This window comes from Chroicocephalus ridibundus, chromosome 3 (assembly GCF_963924245.1).
Source record: "Chroicocephalus ridibundus chromosome 3, bChrRid1.1, whole genome shotgun sequence".
Taxonomy (NCBI): domain Eukaryota; kingdom Metazoa; phylum Chordata; class Aves; order Charadriiformes; family Laridae; genus Chroicocephalus; species Chroicocephalus ridibundus.
In genome coordinates, this window is record NC_086286.1 from 37,072,602 (window position 1) to 37,094,876 (window position 22,275).

Sequence of the window (22,275 nt, forward strand, 5' to 3'; positions counted from 1 at the left end):
CTGATTTATAAGGAGGAGTAATCTACTTTAATCAAACGCTATGGCTAAGAATGACCAAGTTGTACAAAGACTTGCAATGATCAGGTTTTGCCCATCCTCCACCAACGCACACCACAACAGGCTCTTTCATTCCATGATCACATGGCTGCAGCCAAACACGACATGCTGCTCAGCAAGTAATAAAAAGGATCAGCTTTTTCCCCAAGGTCTAGTCTACATATACACTGTACTAAATTAAATTGACTTAGAAAATAATGTAAAGCGGTATAACCCTCCTGGGTAAGTGTTCTTAATTCAGTTTAAGAGCACTTTGCATTGAATCAACTAAAGTTAAATAGATAGATACAAGACACAAACTAAATTAAGGATGCCTATACAAGAATGCTGCACTAATATCATCACAGCTGTTTCTAATCTGATTAAGTTAAATCAGTACAACTTCCCTGCAATGGCAGAATCCTTACCAATACTCAAGTTAACCCTTTTTTCCCCCCGCCTTTTCTGCTTCTAAAGAAGGTTTTGCTGGTTTTTGTGTTTGATTTTTTTTTTCTTCCAAAAAAACCCAGAGTGGTGCATCTCTTTTCAAATCAATATCAGCTAACCACACTACACAAGGTATATTAAGGTATTACAGGTACTGACATTTGTATGACTTGAAAGTCTCACTACTCCTATGCCAACTAAACACCATAATAATGCTCACACCGGCATGGCATAACATTTTCTCTACTCTCCCCAAGCAAGAGGGGAAGGGTGATCATAAATATTTGCAGTGTACCCTGCTTTCTGCACACCCACTCAGCTTTTGCTTGCTGATGTCCAACATACCTGGAGCAAGTCAGACACCAGGAAGGCAATGTTGCCCACTCTCTCATTCCTAAGGGTATGGCTCACCAACAGCTTATCTGAGCTAACTGGAGTGTGGAGTTAGAGCACGTTATCTAACTGCCCCCAGGCATGGTCTTACTACTGCCCCTCTTCCACCAAAATATGAAGTTCTCTTGCTAACTGTGGGGTAAACACATAGACAAAACAAGCCTGAGGTCAAAGACCTAATGTGCTACAAATCCACTCTCTAAAACCTCTCATCTTCCAGTTCCCACAGCATTTTATCCTTGAAACGTCGCTGTCAAAATTAAATTCCAGCAACTCCAAAATTACTGTGGGGTTTTTTTTTTTTCCCCCATTCCTCATTCAAAACTACCTGAACTGTTCCTCCTGAGTATCAAGACCTAATTTATTTTAATTCTTTTGGTACTCTCATCTCTACCTGCTTCTTCAATCGTGTCTCTTTGAGCTCATTCAAACCTTCCTTACATCTACTCCAGCAATGCAGCCATCACCCCCTCATCACCGCCACCTTCTACTGCTGTACATGAGCTACCATTATACAGAACTAACTTCCTCTCCAGTGCAACAAGGCTTTCATGTTCAGTACAGAAAGGCGATAGCGAGAATACTCTCAGAGTCCCTTGCAGAGAACTAAATCCCTCACTGGCCTTCAGAAACTAAATTGTGCCACAACTCTGAACATCGCAGCAAGTTGTGACTTCTGCTGAATACCAGGAGCAGCTGCTAAATCAACCAGAGTTGTAAGTTCATTTAATTTCTTGTAACTTTTTTTTTTTTTTGGAAAGAGCTATTTTGAAGCCCTGATCACATGGCAACATGGACTGTAGGTACACACAAGAGTTCAGTTGCTAAGGGAACCACACTTCCACATTTTCTATACTACAAGATTTAAATTTCAACTCTCAAAGGGCTGCAGGCAAATTTTCGCAATAAACTGTTTGGTCTTGAGTCTCAGATTCACACTGGGAGCTTCTAGCAATTACAAGGTTATGTGGCCCCACACCAACCCTAGGATTCATGCTCACCATACATACATGCAATGAGGAAGGCAGGAACAATTTCCATTCCCTAAGTAAAGAAACTGAGGCACTAGGACAAAAAACAGCTCTGCGCACTGGTTTTTGCATGACATTCCATGTAAAAGAAAAATAGCCTCAGCTGTTGTAAGAAAGGAATTGTAGGAAAATTCAGCAAGACACAGCCTTAGGAGAGATGTGGGATAGAAAAGAGAAGGAAAATGTGCATGAGCTAAACACCTACCTGACAGCAATTGGGTTGAATAGCCTGCAATTCTTTATAAGTACAAATAAAGCAGCAACCCTCATCCAGTAGTAGGAGAACAATATTTGTACTATACTGAATTCTCTCTGCTGCTAGGATTTAATCTCAGAAAGAATCGTTTTGGTTTAATTAGCTTTTCCCTAGCAGATGGTCAGATGTGAGAGGCAGAGAATGGTACAGGCTTAACTGTTGGGTGATTGTGCAGCTGCATCTGTAGCTGAACAGCTAAACATGTCCAGGAGTCCAGCTGTAGTTTGCACGACAAAGTCCATCTCTGCCATTAGCCAAATGTCGGCTTCCTCTTTCTCCAGATTATTTATCAGAGGCAGTACCCAAAGGCAGGCAAACAACTAACATGCAGTCTCACCACCATCCCCTTTTCTTAGGCAAAACCCTCAGACCTTAATCAACTGAAAGTCCCTCTTTCTTTGGTGACAGAAGCACATTCAGAAGTATTGCCATGGAAACTTGAGCCATCCTCTGTGCTATTCATCAGAGAGGATCTTCTAGCACAGAAATATTTTATGATCTCTACAGTACTGAATACAGACAGCAGACAGTATAATGAAGTAAAATTACAGACTCTGGCATTGTGTGAGGATAGCAGTGGGCCGTTCTTCAACCAAGCCACCTGATCCTCACTTCACCTACAATGAGCAACAGCTCGTTATAAGCTGGCAGGGACAGGCAGCATAGCACTATGAGAAACAGAATTGGTGTCAGAGGAATACACCTGTCCAGCCAAAGGGAGAAAAAGGGAGAAAGGGGTTCACAGCCTTTTCCCAAAGCTGATCGTATCCTGCCACCTTCCCTTCCCAGAGGTTGTGATGTTGCTACTGACTGCTTTGCAAAGTAGGATTCCTACCTGGCACAGACGCCTCCCACTTAACCCAACTCACAGCCATCGCCTACTCTGAAGACCACATCAAGTATTCCCCATCAACTTCCACTCAGCCTCTGCACCCAGGCATGATATGGAGTGTTAGAGCACCCACACCTACACACTGGCAGTAGTCGTCTCAACAGGCCACAAAGGCAGAACAAGGAAAGGAGACCGCTTTCAAAAACATGCTTTGGGCCTAGCAGATTCAGAGCCTGAGCCAAGGGCAGGAACAGGCACAAAACTTGTCTCAACTCTGTAAACAATAGAGCAGCATGGCTCCTGAAGCAGAATGTAACCCTGGAGCATCTTCCCTCTTTTTTGTGGTGTGGCCCTGTAGTTAATCTGCCTCAGTTTGCCTCATTTGTTTTTTTGGTTTTTTTTTGTCAGGGTTTTTTTAAGCTTTTTTTTTTTATGATTCTTTTAGTCTTCAGCACCACTGAACTGCTGAGAGATTTTATTCTAAGAGTTCAATCATAGAAATACAACACGGTTTAATCCAGCTTAGGAAAAACAAACAGATCCACCCACCCGTCTTTCGTTGGTGACCTGTATAAAGCACGCAACTGGCTATGGCTCTTTTCTCCCCAATCACTTGGGCTCCAGTCAGTCCATTTAACAGCAGGATCCTAACTAAAGCAGAGAGGACCCACACCTCCACCCCTGCCCCACAGGCTGTACATGAGGAGGCCACCTGTAACCAGCAGTCACAGGCTGCACCGCCTGTCTTTCTGTATATGCTGTATCGTATCTCCTAGATTCACCTTCCTCCCTTGGCCGGGGGGGGATAACCACAGATGCCCCCCCTGAGACCAAGCAGGGTTGCTTCAGCTCTTCCCTCAGACACAACCCCTCTCCAGGGCAGAATCAGAGCTCTCATCAACCATCTCCTTCCACTTTTGTCATCATTGATGTTGTTCTTCAGCTGGAGCTAATAATGAGCATAAACTGTCCCAAGGGGCAACTGCAGCCCAGAACTTTAGTTTTATCACAAGGTCAGCTTGTCCAGACTAGCACTACATACCCTGCCTGGCATTGCTCTTGTAAAACTGAAATGCTTAAGTCTTTACTGCCGTTATCCTTTGGGATAGCGTAAGCCCATTAATTATTCTGAGGTTAAGGAGAAACATCTCCCTTTCAGCAGTGAAGACAAGCTCTTAATTCCACAGGGCTCCTCCTTGTAGACCCCTGTGTAAGAAAGCTCTATGCAGCTTTTCAAAGAGCAAGCTGTGAATGAGAGACAGTTGAGCTGCAAGTGAAGACATCTATCCTCAAAGGGGCTCTAATTGAGAGCAGAGGGTGATTGTCCCCAGATACCCTAAAGAAAGCAAGCCATCATGCTCCAGGTACCTTTTTTATTTTTTTTTTGGTGAAGTATCAGATTAATCCAGTCAAAGAGCTAGCAGCTCACTGCTCATCTAAGGGCAAAGACCATGAACACATACCAGTGTATTGCCAGGCAGATGTTACAAAGATAAGATGTTTGTCCAGTGCTGACAGCAAGCTGTTCGCTCACGCCTTCAGCTTCATGCAGCTGCACGAGCTCTGCACTACAGAGTCTGTGACTCTAGACTAAGGAATGTCTCAACTGGAGAAACATCACATCTGCTGCTGACTCAAGGTGCCCCAAGATCAGACCCATTCCCAATTTTACTGTCCAGCCGTAGCCTTGCTTTCTGCTCCCTGCCCCACCAGGGGGAGATCTAGCTACTTGGTGAGGGTTATTGCTCTTGCCAGAAGAGCACATCTCCCAGGCAGAGGTGTTTGGGACTGGACACTGAAGCACTGAGATCTGGATTCCTACACACAGTCCTGAAGGTCAGCAGGGAAGCCAAAACAAGTAACTAGTCACTTTGTCTCCAAAAACTCACTGACATGGAAGAAAAGGCCAAGAATCAGCCCTCCTTCCTTCTTAGCCAATGTCACATCTGTTTCATTCTGACTCCCCTCCTGACAATCTGAAAGTGACAGCAGCAATATTAAATCCTAAACAAGACCTCCATTTTTGCAGCTGTAGCCTGTATCGCATGACAAAGCTGAAACGCCCCATGATTATACACACTCTATCAATAACATTCCGCATAGCCCATTTTTAGACTTACTTATATTTTGCTACATCTCATGCTGCCACAGGGCATACCATTCAGTTTGGCACTGCAGAACAGAAGAAGGAAAAAGAAGATTCAGATAACACACTTTCTCAAACACCCAAGACCTAAAAGCCAGGCATGGAGTCAGTGGCAACTAGTTTGAAATAAAATGCACGGTTTACATGAAATCAAGAGAGAAGAGAGCCCAATGTGAGTAATTTCCAACCATTTCACAAGTGTAAGAGGCTTTTGCAACAAGTAACATTCCCCTAATCATCTATCATTGTCATCCTGCTTTGAAAAGTGATACATCCTTCTCAGGAGAGGGTGGCATGGACCAGTCTGGTAACAGTAGCTCTGCAGCGACTGACACAGAGACTCTGGCAACAGCTAAAAAGCAGAAACTATGCTGTAAATCCAGAGCACTTCTGAGACCCAATTCTTTCATGCCTGCTACTGTCTAAGGATGGCAGTAGGGAGGTCTTCTGCAGAAGACTAACTTTAATGTGGAAATGACTGGCAGGCCACAGAACTTGGGCAACTAGAAATTGCCAGAAGGGAAACTGCAAGCCACAAAAATCAAAGCAAACTGGGTAATAAAGTGAACAGCCAAGGGCTTACCCACCACACAGAAGATGCTCTGCTGTTCTTTCCACAAGCGTTGCCCATGGGTTGACAATACTGACACTGCCAAAATGGATCACGTTTCCCTGTGCCAGGCAAATGAAAGACTTACATAAGAGCACAAGGATGGCTTGGATGATAGGGGCGTAGAAAACTAGTGACCGTTTCTCACAGACATCATGTCAAGGATCCCAAAACAATGCACCTACATCCTGATCTGCCATCCCTCACCAAGCTTCCAGTCCTCATCTCTTGAGGCTCCAGACAGAGAAAACTTTTCCAGAAGCTGGAGCAGTTCAGCTGCAGCACATTGTGTAAGAGCATTTACCCACCAACTCGGGGAAGGAATCCTGTCCAGGTTAAATCCCGGAGCCATCTCCAAGCAGACATCTCATGCACCATTTGTACTGAGCAGAGCTTGATGGCTCGAGCCACTCAATCACCTACTGATTGCCAAGAGCACACAGGCTGCAGGGGGGACGAGCCAACCTTAATTGGCCTTATCAGTGTAAATTAAACCCTACAACACACCCAAGCAAACAGCCAGTTCCTTTGGAGGAGCAGGCATGAGTTATTTTGCTGCAGCTATAAAGGAAACATTGCTGCTAGGACATGCCCCTGGAGTGACTGTGCCGCTCAGCTCTCCCGCTGCATTCCTGGGGTTGTTTAGCATGGACTCAGCTCCAGCCACAAGCAAGAAGTCTGAACCCTGAATGCCATCTGCAAACACAGCCAGACTCCACCTCTTGCATGCCTGCAGGCCACCAGGTGTGGCCAGGAATGGCACAAGCTACAAGCTAAACACACCTTTGATGTGGAGCTGAAAGCATGTAGCCAGGGGGCATGAACAGCACGCCGCCTGCCGCCGTGCTGACTCCCAGTGAAGGAATGTGGCTGCAACCACAGGCCAAGGAAGGCAAACACATTGCATTCCTCACCAGGCAGGGAAGGAAAACAAGCAGCAAGCCCACACACCCACCATGCTGACACCCGCCACGCTCCCCACACATGCCAGCCCTGCCACTGCCAGCACCCCAACAACAGCTTCAGCCTCAAACTCATCTGCAGGAGAGTCCCTGATTTCTCCAGTCAACTTCTCAAACCACAGGGCAAGAGAAACAGAGCAAGGCAGGAGCAGGCGTGTTATCAACTGGGAACACAAGCCATGGAGAGGAGAAGAGTCGCCACCAGGGCTGGGAAGTAACAATGTTCTAGGGCAGGAACAGAGAGATTTGTGCAGTAGCCTGGAAAGGCAATTTCCCCATTTTTTCCTATAAGTCAAGGGGCAAACATAACACTGAGCCTTGTTGAGCTAAGGGGGCAGACCCGAATAGGAAGCTGACTTTGGGCATCAAGGGTGCTTAGAAGGATCCAGGTCTTTTTCCAGCCCCTGGGAAACTGCTCTACCTTAAGTTGAGCAGCTTTTCTGAGATGCAGGTACTTCCTCATTACCCAAAAATCCTTCTGTAAACACTGTCCCCACTACTCACAGAAACAGTTCTGATCTTTATTGTACATCATTCTCCCCGCTATGGCACTGACACGGTCACTTACATGATCAAGACAAGAGACACTCAATGTACAACAACCTAAGACATCAGATAACCTCTTGTCTCGGGACCTCCCTATTTTAGAGTCACAGGTAGACCCTATGTTCTAGTCAGAAAAAACACTACTCCTCCTTCACGTGGCACTGCTGCAAATCCCAAAGCTTTACAAAGAATTCATGGTTCCCAAGCACAAAGTTACTCTAATGGGAAAAAGATGAGGATGCATCAGGAGGTGAAGCTGTCAGCAGCATTCGCAAGTCCACAAAAGGAAGGCTGTATTTTGAGTCCCATGTTCTGAATCTGCACTTACTTTGTGTAATACAATTACACATCAACCCACTCCTAAAAACCCATTGCCCAGTGCTAAGAGCCAGCTGTGAGACTTAATAGCCAGTGTTCTCTCAGTGCTAAGCAAGAAAGCCAATGCTGTAATGAGCACTGTAGCAAGAATATATCTTGCTTGAATCTACCCCAATATTCCGAAGGCTGCCAAAAAGAGCTTCTATCTGCTGTGCTTCACAGAGTAGGTTCTGAACTTCAGCAAAGCACAGGGATGTCAGAAAGGGGCAGGATTTCATAAGACAAAAATGACAAAAACTATTTAACACAAGTAGATATGGCAAAATATATATTCCCTTCTAATTTCCAAGAAGCACAGAGCACACACATGGAGGGAGCCCTGAGCTGTCACTCCACATAACAGTGTCAGCAAATTCAAAGAATACCAATGAAGGGTGAACCTGGAAGGGGAAAGGTCAACGTAGCCACAAGCTCCAGAAACATGTCGATGCATCCAGCAAGCTGCCAGAGCAGGAACGGTTTATAAGGCTGTGGCCCAGCTGCTCCACACCCAACATGTGCATTTCAAGGCCCTCACTGCGGAGAATGGTCTGGTATTAGGTAACAAGAACAGACCAGATGAAGTCCAGTAGTCTTTCCCATACCCACTAAAATTCAAGGCCTCAAGCTACCTATTCCCTTCCAAGCCAGTAAGGTAGGCTGCTACAGTAGCTCCAGTACTTGGAAGAAAGAGGCATGAAAGGCCAGATTTACCAATAGATTTATATCCAAAGATATAAATAGAAGCCTGGCAGGATTTACAAAAGCACCCAAGCAGATTAGGTGTCTAAATCACCACATGCAGGAGAAAGGGCTTCTCCACTTCTAACCACTCCATACCTCTCCAACCCCAGCCACCACAAGAAAACCCAGTTCAGAGAGGACGGAAGCCCCTGCTGCTCTGCAGGTTGCTAAGGGCCATCCCTGTGCAATCCACTTCAATGGTGATGGCACCCAAATTCCCACAAGTCTCAACAGTGCAACCTGCAATGGCTGCATCTCTCACAGAATGTAGGTCTGCCTGTTTCCCAGAATAGGAGCTGCCTCTTCAGCCTCTCCTCTTCCCTTCCCCCACTAAATCTTTATTTTTCATAGACTTAATACTGTTTCAAGGTACAACCCTCATCCTGCCACCGGTGGGCGGGTGAGTGGGGGAAAGGGGCCCTTTATAATTGTAGTGTTGCAATCTGCCAGCCCGGCCAGGCGGCCTGTTCCCGCCTGCACTGTATTAAATACCTTATAACTGATTACACCCCCATGGGGCATGATTAGCAGTCTTCAGAGAACAAAGTCTACTTTCATAAGAATAAGAACAGACACGTACTGCTAACCTACTACACAGCTGGGCAGGTGAGGAAACAGGGAAAAAAGGAGGGGGGGGGTGGGGGGAGTTAACTGTAACTGCTAACTCTATTCTTTCCTTCCCTCCCCTATCCCAGCATCTCTGAGTTGATATTTCCACTGCCCTGAATTGTTCCCTTCAGACATACCCCAGAAGATTCAGGTAACGCAAGCTCATAAACAAACTGCTGCTTGTGGAAGTCGGGCAAAGTCCTAACCTGGAGAGGTAAGGCATTGAGGCAAGCAGATTGAGCTTTGCTCTGGGTGACAGAATTCCTTCACACCAGTTCCCAGGAAAAGGGAAGGGTGAATTCCAACAGCAGCATCAAAAACAAGAAGGAGGGAAAGCTCGAAATATGATCACATACCCACGCCCCTCTCTAACCTCTGTATATATCTGGAAAGTCTATATAAGTAAGAGCAAAGCATCTAATTCAATCTAGAGGTTGAAAGCTCTCCAGAATCAGGTGATTTTTTTTTCTTGTGGGAGAGAGGAGGCAGCAAACAGGAGGAAAGCCCTCTCCATCTGAAACAGATAATAGGGATCCCCAAACATACACAGTCCATATGCAATGCCGCAACAAAGAACCAGCCTGATGGAAACTTAGCCAATCTGACATGAAATGACCTACAACTCATTAGCAGGTGCCTTCCAAATCTCAAATGCCCACACAAACAGCCACAAACATTATTTGGTGCTATCTGGCCTCCATCTCAGCAAAGCATGAAGAATCAAACAGACTGTACAGCCTTTCACCAAAAGGAATACGAAAAATGGAGGCAACTCTAGGCTCAAACAAGCCTAGGATGAGCCCTTCTCCCTACTCTCCTCAAACCTATGACAGAGAAGAGCAGAGCACGAAGCTCCAGGAAGACGGTCTTATTTCAGACAGATGCCTGTGCAGCAGCTTCAACAAAAGAGTAAGAACCCTTCTAACTGTGTCATTTTGGAAACAGATCTCCTGCTTTACCCAGAGCCCACTGGCTTTGCCCATGGTCCCATTGATGCTTGTGGTAAAATTCTGGAAGCACTTGTGTTCAGCTGATGCATCTAGAAGGGGATATCTTGCTGACACATTCCACCCAGATTCTTACCCAACCCACCCAAGAAAGGATTCACTGATGGAGACACCAACCCAGCTAAAAATGTTCTACTTGTATCTGCTTTACTCAGCAGCTGATCCTTCAGCTAGCGCACAGGAGGTATCTGAACTGTACTGTCTAGTCTCATTTGTACAGCAAAGCCTGCATATTCTCTTTATTACAGAAAGACCTGAAGGGACCAACTGACTTTAGACTCTGGTGTACTCAGCATTGATATAAAAGCAGCAATACATTTACAGTTATCAAACAGATCATGTTTACGGGGTTTGGACAAATGGGAGGTTTCACCATAAACACAAGTTAGTCATTAGAAGCTCCTGGAGGTAATTTAAATTATTGCAGCCAGCACGAAAATAGTTTTACTTTGGGAGTTGAAGTCGTAAAGCTGTAATAAATCCAAGCAACACAGTAAAACTTTTTATAAAAGCTGAAAATTAGTTGTGAAGCCCCAGACGGCCTTGTATATAATTTGATTCTGCTACCATGGGTTAGCAAAAGAGAAACCACTCTTCACACTGTAAAAAAAAAAAAAAAAAAAAAAAAAAAAAGACCCAAAAACTCAATCATCTTTCAGCTCCTAGGAGACAGAAGTAGTCTGCTTACATTTTGTGTGTGTGTATATATATATGTAAAATATATAGAAATAATAAATATATGAAATTTTTTAAAAAACCCACACAACTAACAATGAATTGTTCAATCCCCCACCATGCTGGGCAACTATCAGTCAGGCATCCGAGCTCAAATTGAAGCACTGCAATCCAATGCTCTCCCCTGGCCACTGTACCCTCACAGCTACCCTGCACCCCTTCCCAGAGTAAATTGCCTTCCACCTCAGAGAAGCATTCCTGCTATTCTGATACCAGTATTCACCACCAAGGCAAGAGACCCTAATTTAGCCCCGCACGGGCCTTCTGCAAACTGCTAATCCCCAATACGCAGCTGTTTTTCAAATGTACGGGCATGAGCAAACCGTAAACGATTTATGGCGCGTGGCAGGAAGACTCCTGGCTCCCTGCGTAGGCGGGGTTTTGGGACAAGATCATGCTTGGACTAATGTTTATATTGCAAGTTGTCAGTCGGGTAGTAAATCATCTCTGGAGCTGCATAGTAATACAGCTCTCTCCACCCAGCCAGAGCCTTGATGACACTGAATCCTGTTATAGCCATTTCAGATACACCTGGGGACCTATTTACAAAGGCACCATCTAATCAAGGAAAAATGGATACACTTATAAGTAGACTCTACAGAAAATCTGCAGCCCAGCAAGGGTGATTTGCTTTCAGGAATCAATCCAAGCTGGTATGAGAAGCTTACCAAAAATGACACTCCATACTAGCCCTAGAAGAAATTGGATTCAGCGCCTACACAGACATCTACTAACAGAGTGCATCGCTAGCAAAATGCGGTTACCTGAGAAAATTCTTCTAAGCAAAGTTTTCATTTCCTAGTATTTACATAAACATAGTGCAAGCAACGCTTAGAAATTCAATTCTATAAATTCAAGAAATATATTTCACATACGTTAGTGCACAAGATGCTTTCTGGTCAGAAAAATGAAACCTCTTAAAGGTAGGATGTGAACTTGAAGTCCATTCTCAAGAAAGTTTACTTAACTCAAATTTAAAACAAATATCCTGTCATTTTCCATTATTTTCTTTTACCCTGACTTGAAAGGGCTGTGCACACAATACACTGGGTACAGATCTCCCACAGGTAAAAGGGAAGGGGGAAGAGTTCTCAATAAGGAAAAATTATAAATAAAAACAGAAAACAGAACAGTAGAATTAACTGCAATCACTTTTTGATTGTGTGAGATAGACCAGATTTCAAGTCATCTCTCTAGAATATTTTTAACCTTCCCATTGGGCAGCAGCAGAGTCCTCACTATTGAACAGCAAAGCTGCAGGATAACATCTGATTTAGGAGACAGTGAAGCAAGGCATCTTTGGGACTTGTACAGAGCTTGTGCAGCAAGACATTCCCAGGTCTAAACGCAGTTACCCTGAGTGGCATATGCTAAAATAATGGTCAAAAACCTTACTGCCACAGTGATTATCTAATTATCTAGTTATTTTACTTATATTCTCTTGAAACAAATGGTATAAAGTAAAACTTGCCTAAGGCTTTTTATGAGCCTAAGCATAGTTTTTCTAACTATTGGGAAATTATCTCATCTGTCCCTTTTGATTTCAGAACGATTCATGCATGACTGTTACATTAATGCAGCTGGACAACTGAGATTTTAAACACAAGATAAGAAAATCCAGTTATGACTCCTACAACATTGCCAAAGCTAGCTTTATCACAGAGCCAAAATACAAATACAGAACTCAATCAAAGACACAGTAGTCACTGTGGGACTCTAAGTTCTGAATTTGATGACCCCTAGAAATCAGAAATTTAAACCCATTCTCTCTTGCCACTAGCAGCAGGTCAGATCCTCTGTGCCTAAAAACCAGCCTAACCCTTGCAGGAAACCTTACTTTCCAGTCTTGACTTGTTTCACTTTCTCAGCATCACAAAACTTCTGTGAAGGTCAATAACCCTTTCCTTGCAGTCTTTACACCTGTCACAAAAGGGTTACATTATGCCCTAGAACAAAAACACGTGTTGTTCACAGAACAGCTCATAGGGAGGGTATCCATACAGGGATATCAAGGTTTGCATGACCTGCTGCTAGCTCTGAAAATCCCTCCACACACCCTTTCCTGCAGGAGTTCCCCTTGCATTTAGGCAGACATTACAAACACCTTTTTACACATATCTCCATACCACTGCCACTTACCTTTACTGGCCTATCCATCAAACCAAATTTACGCCTACTTGACCAAGCAGCAATGATGATTCTCTTGATCCTCAACACAGGTAGGACATGAGCACAGGACACAGACTGTGTCTTCCTGGACACTAGTACGTTGAGGCTCATGCTACAACTTAATGGATCTCACTTGAACAGCTTTAAAGCCCTTCCTTTCAGCCAGCTTCTGGACCAAAGTCCACTACAAGACTGCAATGTGGAGAGGCCAAACTCCACACGTTCTTTTCCCTCTCAAAAGCAAAGGCAAGAAGCCCAAAGTGCTTTGCCTGACCACTCAGCGTGAAGAGATAATACTTAACATGTCTTCACATACATGAGTGAGACAGTCCTCATCTATGGGCTGCACTATCTTTCCGAGGACCCAGCTCTCCACCAGCTTAAAATCCTCAACTACCAGGCATAATCAAAGCAACTGGAGTGCTTAGTGGGCTTGTTTTTTGGTTGTTGCTGTTTTTTTTCCTAATGTAGTTATCACCCCCCAAAAAAGAGGCTAGCGGGCAACCTAACATCGCAAATAAATGTGATTCAATACCTTGCCTCTAACACAGGCCAATACAAGGTGGTTTAGAAGATGGAGCAAGAAGCCCCACTGGACAATTATGGAACAAACAACCCTTTCTTCAAACCTTTACCTGTTAGAGATTGGGTTATGTCTGAAAAATACACCTTCTAAAACAAGTTCTTTAGCTAAAGCAAGTCTGAACACTTCCACTCATAAGTGCTTGATCTTTTCTGAATCCCGCTCAGCTCTTAGCCTCAGCACTATTATGTGGTAGTGAATTTCCACAGATTAGACATCATGTGAAAATACTTTAAAATCATTATTCAGTTTGATGCCTATCAGTTTCACTGAATTGCATTCACCTCAACTGAAGAATACATTCCACTCCTTCACCTCTGCACAGCAGTCTTCCTCAGACTTGGCATCCAGCATTGTTGAAAAGCAGAGGAAAACTGAGCCCACCCAAGTGATGCTTATCCTGCATTCCAACCATTGCAATGCTATTCTCACACTCCTACACGGCCTTCCACGCCATTTCCTTCCTAAGCACAGCTCCCAGAAGGACACTCTGGAGAGGATGGCTCACATCATTCCAAATATGAGACAGCCTGAAAGCTGATGCTCTTGGCCCTCTCTGTCTGAGCATACTAGCAATAAGACCATACGTGAACATCCCGACAATGAAGAGAACAATTTCTGAGTCTGGAACAAACAAGGGGTCAAAAAAAAGAAAAGATTAATTTAAGTCAAAAAGATTCAGCCACATAAAGTGTTACGAGTCATGGAAACAAGCAAACACCTCCTGGGAAGGGAAGAAAAGGGGGTCTCAGAGAGCCCACTCACCTTAAGCAAGGCATGGCCTGACTTGCACTCTCTAGCAATTTCACCATGCTACGGAATATGCAGGACAGTGGATCACGCAGGGGTCTACTTCATTTTGAAGTCATGGCTTGAAATATCCTTTTCATGTCTCCTCCACCAAGCTTTACTAAAGCATTCAACACCACAGTATCCAATCATCTCATGGACACTTACGGACTCTTCCTCAAATCCCCAGTAAGATGCATGTTGATCGTATGTCGTAACCAAAGAATGAAGTGCAAGAAACAGTAATGATCTGAACATATTCACATAATAAATCTGTGTCAGAAAGTAGGTATCCTACACTGCAGTTCAGAATTCTGACCACAGGGTCATCCTTCCCCTCCAACCAGCTGTAAAAGCACTTCAATTTTAAAAAGCAATATTCTTCCTACTACAGTTACAGACCCAGCCAATCTAGATCTAAGGAAAAGCCCTCAGGTACGGAACTGGCAAGGAAACAGGATGGATAATTTCATGCCCTAAGGCATTAGCCCTTTTTGCACAGATTACACACGCAGTTCCTTTGCAGTCCTGTGTAAAATGAGTTTCAGAGAGGATCATATTTACCCAGTTACTAGTGACTTGAAATACACGCAGCTAGCACATATGCCCCAAGTGCTCACTCTCTCCATAGCTCAAGGTGTCATACAAAAAGGGGCTATCTTCCCAACAAAAGCCTTCAAGCAAGGAGATGAACATACCCAGCTTCAGGACCTTAAATTTATTCGCAAAACATCAACCAAGTTGAACAGCCAAGAAAATCTGCTCTATTATGACAATTCCAGTTCTTGAAAACCCCAGTCAAAAGAGCAGAAATGAGTCAAAAAGGTGTCAAGCCAGATCCTCATTTCTTAGTGGAGGAATCCTGCCCTCAAGCTCTATCACACGCAGACTCATTTGAGACCCCTACATGTTATATTTCTCCCAGCGACATTAAAGGCAGAGGGTTATTAGCCATTACTACATTATTCTTGTCACATTGTGCTATAAAAGCTAGGCCCTTGCTAACAAGGACACAACATAGTTAATTTGTTATGATCTAATCTCCAGAATTTTTCTCAGGACTACACTGCAGATGAGGTGACACATGGAAATCTCACAGAGACCAGTTTTCAGTGGATCCTCCACAAAACACAGCAGACATTTTAATAGGCTAGAGAGCTCACCTTCAGAAAAATCATCAGCCTCCAGGACCCACAAGCATCAAGTCTACTTCAAACAACTACTGAAAAATACAAGCACAATTTACTGAAACTTGTTTATTTTGCTCAAACAGCTTGGCTTTCTTCGCATTTTCAAAAGCACTTTATATGCCACATCAGCTGCCACAAATCTTTTCTCCAAGCCAGCTCTGGTACTGTTCACACCAGCACATTGACCAAAAATCCTTCCTTGTCCCATCTGCCTTTATTTATCCTGCTTTAGGACAAAAAGGGGGCAGACCTGCAAAGGACTATACCTCTTTCAAAGCTATAGTCTATTTCCCCTACATACTGTGCCACATGCTTGTACTTAGAGTGGATAGCAGAGATAAGAATTCAGGGTTTGAAAGCTGCAAAGCAAGTGACTTAGCAGCAGCTAACAAACTACTTGAACTAGACTGGAAAAGAACACAAGGTCATCTTTGGTTCAGAAAGCTGGTTTAAGGAGGCAACAGGTCTTGGCGTGAAACTCATCCCTCCTGACCCAATGCCTTGTTAATATTAAAGATGAAGATAGCCATGGGCTGTACTTTGGAACTCTGCAGGCCCTGCTGAAATGTGTTCCCATGATTTCAAGAGCACTGGGTGCCTGGGAAGGAATGAAAAGCCAAAAGCTTCTTACACCAGAGCTAAGACCTGCTAGTTTAAATGCTGATTTAACTTCCACAAGCTGAAATATACTGTATACAATACACTGTTGGGATACTTATGCTTTCTGCAATGATTCACTAAGAACTGAAGAAAAGAGAGGAGTTGTATTAAAAGTGATTTGAAAAGTAACTGAAAGGCACGAACAACTCAAAGGACCCAGTTGCTGGGTACCAAATAGCTGGCCCTCTAAACTGGATCTCAACAGTGAGATCAGGAGTGGACAGAAAGGCCAGCAGTCCACCTGCACCACCCATAAGGGGATCAGTTAAAAGGTGAAAAAAACAACGTGGTGGAAGAAATAACCTAACAGAAAAGAGGATCACTAGAACTACCTAATTTTTGCATCATTTATTGCGGGAGCAGACCATCAGAAAGGATTTCATTGGGATAATGACTGGGTAGACCTCCTGTGATTACAGGGAATATAGCTACTTCAGCACTGACAGAACAGACTTTAGACTGCTTCCCTGGATGGCGTGTAAAGAGCGCTGGCTTACATCTTTAATTGAGCTTTTCTTCCCAGGGGCTCTTACTGAATTCTTCAGGGTCACTCCCGTTTCATCGACATCCTTGGCCTCTCAGTTCAGGCAATGTAGGCCTACTATGATGCAGAAAACACCACAGAGGGGGACAGTTTTTCAGGCATGTTGTTCACATATTCTCAAAAAATTCAAGTAATGGGACCAAAAGAATACGGTCTGACTCAGCATCAGCTCATTCTTGGCTTCCTTACCTGCTGTCTGATGCTTCAACAACGATTCATTGCTTCCTCTTACGTAGGTCCTTTATCCCAGTTCCTTCTCTGAATCTGTAAAACAGAGATGCAAACCTCTGAAAAGCTTTCTCTGGCACAGAACTACCTACATTTGATGGATGATTCTTTTCAGCAGACAACCTCCACCTGGCATCTCTCAGATCTAGGTCATTCTCAGCCTTGCCAGACTTCCATATCATTCGTACACCCTGATGCCTACCAACGCAATCTCCTGCCCATCTAAAAATACATTTATTAGCACTCAATCTTTTATTCTGCTCCACGTTGTCTGCCCAAGCCCAGAGCTAGATGCAGTTCAGTATTTATTGTTCACCTTTTTTTTTTTTTTTTTTTTAAATCTTCCCATGTTCCCAGGGGCTGCTCACTAATTCCATAGTAGGAAGCATCCCTTATACTAGAGAGTGTCCGGGCTGGTAGAGACATTCCCATTCCCCACTGCCAGGTTTGGCACCACGGGAGTGCTGCTCCCTCCCTTCCAATTCTGCCTCTGTCAGTCATACTCTTGTTCTTTAACACATGTGCTGGCCCAGACTTGTTCCACTTTGCAGCTCCTACTCCAGCAACACTCCCTACGCAGATACTGCTTTCTCATCCCCCATGCCATCTTCCTCTCCATCACCCAGACAAGGCTGCATCACCCTGCATGGACCCAGTTTGGCCTGCCGCTTCCGTGCCTGCTCTGCCCCCACCACAGGTCTCCCCCCGGGAGGGAGAGCTCTCTAATGCCCTGACGGTCGAGGCGGTGGCGCTACCACCCTCCCCCACGGGAACGGCCCCTTCCCCAGGGCCGAGGCTGCGGCCCTACCACCCTCCCGCACCCGGCCCCCACCTGCCGCCCGCCCCGCCCGGCTGACTCCCGCTGCCCACAGTGCGACCCGCCAAGACCCACTGTCTTCGGGGGCTCCGACACCTCACCCCGGGCCACACACGGGAACAGGGGAACCCCCCCGCTCGCAGGGCGCCAGCCCGAAGCCCGCCTGGGAAGGCCGGCGAGGCCCGGGGGCGCGGGGGGCCCCGCCCGGGCCCGGGCTCGGTCCCCGGCCGGTCGCGTTCCCCGCTCCCCGCCCCCGGGACCCCAGCCCGGCTCTGACCCGGTCGGGCTCGGCTCCGCCCAGGGTCCCAGTGACTTTGCGGCTGGTTCTGCCCCGGTTCGGCCCCACCTCGGGCCTGCCCCAAACTTTGCCCCCGCTCGGCCCGGCCCCACGCTCTCCCTTCAGGCCGCCATTTTGCCGCGGGGCACGCCGGGTAATCCAGCGGAATCCCCACGCCGCAGCGCAGCTGCGTCATCGGGCAGCACGGGAGGGGGCGGGGCCAGGCGCGGCGGCGCGCGGGCGGTGCGTCCCCCCCGTCCCCGCGGCAACGCGAGGGGCGGGGCGGGGGAGAGGGGCGGTGGGACGAAACCAAGGGGGCGAGGCGGGGGGGGGCTTGGTAGGACGAGCGGACCGAAGTGCCAGCGAAGAGGGGGTGACGGGAACGGTGCCCTCTCCTGAGGAGGGGCGAGGCGGGCCCCTCTGCCTCCTCTGCACCAAAAGAGGCCGATGGAGGTGATTCTGCGCCTCCACCCCGCTGTGGTGAGACCCCCCCTGGAGTAATGCCTCCAGCTCTGGGGCCTCCGCGTAGGAAGGGCATGGAGCTGTTGGAGCGGGTCCAGAGGAGGCCACGAAGATGATGAGAGGGCGGGAGCACCTCTCCTGTGAGGACAGGCTGAGAGAGTTGGGGTTGTTCAGCCTGGAGAAGAGGAGGCTCCGGGGAGACCTTATAGCGGCCTTCCAGTACCTAAAGGGGGCCCACAGCAAAGATGGGGAGGGACTCTATCAGGGCGTGTAATGATAGGACGAGGGGTAACGGTTTCAAACTGAAGGAGGGTAGATTTAGATTGGATATTAGGAAGAAATTCTGTACTGTGAGAGTGGTGAGACACTGGCACAGTTTGCCCAGAGAAGCTGTAGATGCCCCATCCCTGGAAACATTCAAGGCCAGGCTGGATGGGGCTTTGAGCATCCCGATCTAGTTGAAGATGTCCCTGCTCATTGCAGGGGGTTGGACTTGGTGATCTTTAAAGGTCCCTTCCATCCTGTCATGGTTTAACCCCAGCCGGCAGCTAGAACCACGCAGCTGCTCGCGCACTCCCCCACTGTTGGGACTGGGGGGAGAATCGGAAGAGTAAAAGTGAGAAAAAACTCGTGGGTTGAGATAAAAGACAGTTTATAGGTCGCGCAAACACCATGCACTCAAGCAGAGCAGAACAAGGCATTCATTCACGACTTTCCACTGGCAGGCAGGTGTTCTGCCATCCCCAGGAAAGCAGGGCTCCATCCCACGTAGCAATTACTTGAGAGGACAAACGCCATAACTCTGAATGTCCCCCCATTCCTTCTTCTTCCCCCAGCTGTATGTACTGAGCATGATGTCACATGGTATGGAATATCCCTTTGGCCAGTTGGGGTCAGCTGTCCTGGCTGTGTCTCCTCCCAAGTTCTTGTCATCCACCCCCCAGCCTGCTCGCTGGCAGGGCGATAAGAGGAGCAGAAAAGGCCTTGATTGCTTAGCAACAACCCAAAATATCAGTGTTTTACCAATACTATTTTCATCCCAAATCCAAAACATAGCACTATACCAGCTGCTAGTAAGAAAGCCAACTTCATCCTAGCCGAAACCAGGGCACAACCCAAACTATTCTATGATTCTGTGATATGTGTTTAGGGACACGGGATGGGCTGGCAGGCTGTTAGCTGCCTTTTGCTGCATGGCTCTGGCAGAGGCCACTCGCCTGGCTGGGGAAGGGTGCAGAACCTGCCCCTGCTCCTGCCCTTGCACTTGCTTTTGGAGGCTCCAACAGAGCAGCAGGGCTGCAGCCCTTGGCCACCTTGCAGGCGACTTCTGAGGTTACGCAGTTGTCCCATATCAGAGCAGACCCTGAAAAGAGGCAGTTCAACCTTTGAGCTGGTGATGATGACAGAAAAACAATAGTATTGGGGGGTTACAGCAATTAGAGCCTGTGGGTGCACTCAGGACCCCACAGTGGGCTCACAGTAACTGCAGGTGATCTGCCCTCTTCAGGTCTTTGCCAGCCAGGACAGTTCACCGGGAGGCAGTGTCCAGGATCAGCTCCTTCCCCTTGTTAACGTTCCTCAGTCCCTGAGAAACACCCTGACATTTTGAGGCATATTACAGCCTGTAATTATCCCATCTTTGAGACCACGTGGAGAAGGAGGGAGAGGGGGAGAGCAGTGAATGGAAAAATCCACCTAAACCCTCCGAGTACAACTGCTTGCCTCTTAAAGGAGGGAGCTGAGGGCAGTGTTTACCAGTCAAAGATGAACCAGTGAAACCTGAACACAACTTAGGTAATGCACTTTGGTCTTTAATTATAAAACCATCCACTCTATTGTTCTAGGCTTGGGAATTCAATAAGTCAATACGTTTTAATTTTGAACCAAATCACTCCGTTTATTCCGCTCTGAGCTCACATGGGTATTTTGTCCATTGCCTCTCATGCCTGGTGCATAGCCTTACTCACCCTCCAGCCCCCCTTCCCTATTTTTGTTTCTTTTATAAACATCTCCTGAGTTGATATTCACATGGTAAATAATAGAGGAAATATGCACGGTTGATAAAAGATAATATATGGAAGATGTTCCCCAATGTACTACATTTATGAAGCCTTGGGATTTGCATTCAGGTAGTACCAGGCTCACAGTGCTGCAAACTCTGCCCAAATAGTCCATTCTCTTACACAATAAAAGACATGTGCTCAGCAGGACCCCGCCTCTATGACCTTGGGAATATTGTGCAAAAACATCTGCTGCGCACCCAGCAAGTGCCGTCTGTACCATGCCACGCGTCAACCAGGGATATTTCAAGAAAGCCTTCAGTACTTGTGCCCCCATAAATTCTCCAAATCCTCCCTATGCAGGAGTCAGATAACAAGCAGAAGGACAATAGCTCCAAGAATCCAGGCTGCCCATCTGCTCTGCACTTCCAGATTCTTGCTTCCACAGCGCCAGCTGATGAAATTTTCATAGCTGATGAGGTTTCTCATTTCCATCGGGCCTTGCTGCCTTGGAGCCTTCACAGTTGTGGTCTGTTCAGGTTTCCGTGGGTGCGCACTGATGGCAGCAATGATTAGAGTCCTTTGCTTTCTTTTGGTGACCTTTCAGAGTAGGATCTCCAAGCTTTTTGCAAGTCTAGGTGAAATAAGCCCTGCAGAAAGGAGAGAGCTTGGTTTTCAGATGGTCTTGGCATTTACTGCTGCCATTAAACTTAACTCTTCTCAAAATCAGATCCCAAGGTCAGACAGCCAAAGGGAGACAGGAACTGAACTCGGGATGCCTGAATACGTCACCTGCTCTGAGCACCGAAAAACACTCTTTCCTCAGATCCCAAGGGCCTTGATCCCCAATCCCCCTCCCTCTTTCTCCACACACATCCACCCTGCCTTTCCCCGTATCCAGTATGCTTGTGAGCTGGACTCACCACTGCCCTGAGCCCAGAGATGTGACATGATGCGGAAGCATGACGTTAGGTTACATTATATTCATTTATATAACACCATTAATACCAAAGTGCTGCTCCCTGCTAGAGCCAGTTGCTTGCTAAAGCCTCTGAAGTTCAATTAACAAGCACCAGGTAATATAACACTTGACTCCCAATAATCCTTTTATTTTAAGGGGCCTCTGGCGGATGTAAAGCCCTCAGCAAACAGTCCTGGAAGTACATTTGAGATTCTCTCAAATACCAGCTGAATTTATGACCCTTAGTGAAGAGCAGGGAGGAATCTCTTCAACATACTTTCCAGCTGGCAGCACTTTATATAGACCCCTGTAACTGTATAAAAGGAACCCCTGGAGGGGCAGGTGCCACCCTGTGGAGGGACAAATCCCTCTGAAGTGCCTACAGTCTTGGCTGGTGAAGAAGTCGACAGCAGAAGTAACGTCTCCCACCAGAAGAAGGCAATGCAGGCTTGGTCCTCTCAAGTTATGCACCAACCCAGGTCAAGCTGGGAAAATGGTGGGTGCCAGACCACCCTTTGGTGGCTGGTTCGGAGGCTATTACCTGCCTAAGAGCTGCATGAAGTCACATTTCTTCCTGTTTGGATGACGCAGTCCTGAAGGGACTCTTAGGAAACATGCACTGCCCCTGCTACTTCTCTGACTCCAGCTGCCTGAAGAGGCTGCACAGGGGATTCCCCACTAGGGGCTCAGATGGGAAACCCTCAAAGGCAGAAGGCGTTTCATGGATGGGTTGAGCTGACCAAAAACAAAAAAAACCCAAGCCATATTTTGAGCAGAGCTTGCACTCTGGGATATGCCCGTACAAGAGGAGCCCAGCACCCAAACCCAACAGCATCTTGGGAACAGTAGGAACAGCAAAGCACAGCCAGCCTCGGCCAGCCAAA

The 22,275-nt window shown here is 46.5% G+C and overlaps 1 protein-coding gene across 8 annotated transcripts in view; it reads right to left on the minus strand.

The window, feature by feature from the left end:
* TJAP1 (tight junction associated protein 1) overlaps positions 1-18,117 on the minus strand; it is a 42,126-nt gene extending 24,009 nt beyond the window's left edge. For 3 of the 8 annotated variants that reach the window (XM_063328774.1, XM_063328776.1, XM_063328768.1), the window contains exons 1-2: positions 17,969-18,117; positions 16,836-16,910 (exon numbers count right to left, since the gene is read on the minus strand). The gene's annotated coding sequence lies outside the window, so the exon portion shown is untranslated. Of the gene's footprint in view, positions 1-12,850; positions 12,987-16,599; positions 16,704-16,835; positions 17,658-17,968 lie in introns of those variants that run through there. The other 5 variants (XM_063328775.1, XM_063328769.1, XM_063328770.1 and 2 more) reach the window with 4 other exon arrangements.
* Between the last annotated feature and the right edge of the window lie 4,158 nt (positions 18,118-22,275).